Raw genomic sequence first — 2,180 nt, forward strand, 5'->3', positions numbered from 1 at the left:
CCCCCGCCCCAGCCCTTCGGCAAGGGGCTGGGGCTAACCCTGGGGGGGGCAGGAGAGGTGTCCCCTTGCCCACCCCCAGCATCCTCCGCCGGTCGCGGGGAGCCAGCACGCAGCCCCCCAACAAGCGGTGAGCTATACTCGTGAGCTACAAGTGGTGTTTGAAGCAACAGCTTTGGTTTATATATATATTTTTGTTGGATTGTGTGTAAATTTCCAGAAGTTTTGTCTGATACTTGCAAGGGTTTTTTTTATATATGTGAAAATAAAGTACAAAGTTCCAAGCCAGGTGCTGAGTTTGTTCCTGCAGTGGCCCCCACCAGGGCTCCCTTCCCCGGGAGCAGCTTCCCAAGGCACCAACACGCGCTTCCCCCATCTTTGGGTTTGCTTCCACCACAGCGGGACTTTCACCTCGGAAACGGCCTTAAAACCGGCGGATGAGTGTGGGCTCCCCCCCCCCCAGGGAAGAGCCCCCAGTGCTTGGGACTGGGCTGAAGGTCACGGCGGGCTGGTGGCCGCTGCCCGAGGGTCTTGGCCCTGTTGCCTTGGCCCGGCTTTTGCCAAGCAGAGCCCTTGGCTACCTGGGTGAAGGCAGAACAGCGTCGGCTTCACCCGCCAGCTACCAGCACGCATAAATCTACTTACGTATTCAAATACTCGTATCACATTGCAATGTATTGTCATATATTTGTAATATATTACTAGTGATAGTAGATACTACCAGATAACAGATAATACAATCGATTACATTAGGTGTATTAATAGCTAATACAGTTACTAGTAGATCGGTCTGTCACTAGATTCTGATAATAGGACCTTATAGTAGGTAACTGTATTGATAGCTGCTACAGGTAGTAACAGCTATTAGTGGATTTTTCCCTTAGTCTGATAGATTAGCACAGTTATAGACGAGCTAATAGATAATTCTGATTGCTATATTCTAATGCATTTTAATTGATCGCGATTAAGAGCTGCTCTAGAGACTAATTACAAATAGGTAGTCAGTTTATTAGAAGCTAATAGTAGCTTTTGATAATGGCAGTAATACTAATAGAGATATGAATAGATAATTCTGTTTAAAAAAATCTTATGGTCCATGAGACAATTGTGTGGCTGGCTACTAAGTATACTAAGAGTAAATGTCATGAATTCTAACAATACAGAATTATCAGTAGTAGTTATTAATGCAGTTATCTAAGTAGATGCTGTTATAGATTCTATTAGGAGAGATTCTATTGTATTTCTAGCTAATAGAGATACTAGTCACTACTTAATGACTAACAGTGAAAGCTACCGCGGTAGGTGTCACCAGCTGTTGTGGGTAGTAAGACATCTACACCTACGTTCTGATAAATTTTGATAGAAAATTTTAGGACCAGCTACTCTTAACTACTGCTCAGAGATAATTGTTAGTGTCTAATACTGTACAGCTTGAAACAGCTGCTTGTAGTGCTCCCTACTCTAGGTATTACTACATCGGTAACTCATCAGTAACGAACGGCAGTATTAGAACCTTCCACATTCTAACAGCGAATTGTTTTACTGATTTATGACAGGTACTAACCCCCACTACTCCAGTTCTGTTGTTGCCCTGTGCCCTGACCCCCTACTGTAGCTGTGCTCACGCTGAGGGTAGGGGGTAGTAAACACTAAGGGACAACTCAGGTGTTACACGGGTGTGTTAGAATGCAGCAGGCTCTACTAAGGCCTGCAGGAGGTGGCAACAAACACGGCGCCTGGTGTTAAGACCTTGTTTCAACTATGGACGACAGCCCAGGCCGCTGGGTGCCCCAGCTGCTGCCTCTGCCTCCATGTAACCAGAGGGACAGTGCTGATACCACACCCCCCCCCATACATAGTATTTAACCCTTTGATTGTCCTTCGACCCCCCATGTCCTCGTTTGACCACAGTGATGTCTTTGAGGGGTTTGCTTGACCTCAGTTGACCCCTGTGTCCTCATTTGACCCCACGGAGAAGTTTTGAGGGGCTCACTTGACCTCAAATGACCCCTGTGTCCTCGTTTGACCTCCGTGTCCTCATTTGGCCCCACAGTGACTCTCTGGGGTGTTTCCTTGTCCTCAATTGACCCTGTGTCCTCATTTGACCCCAGTTAACTTCACTTGACCCCCACAGTGAAGTTTTGAGGGGTTCACTCACCCTCAGTTGCCCCTGTGTCCTCATC

Source organism: Athene cunicularia (genome assembly GCF_003259725.1).
Source record: "Athene cunicularia isolate RWA chromosome 24 unlocalized genomic scaffold, athCun1 chr24_part1, whole genome shotgun sequence".
Lineage (NCBI taxonomy): Eukaryota > Metazoa > Chordata > Aves > Strigiformes > Strigidae > Athene > Athene cunicularia.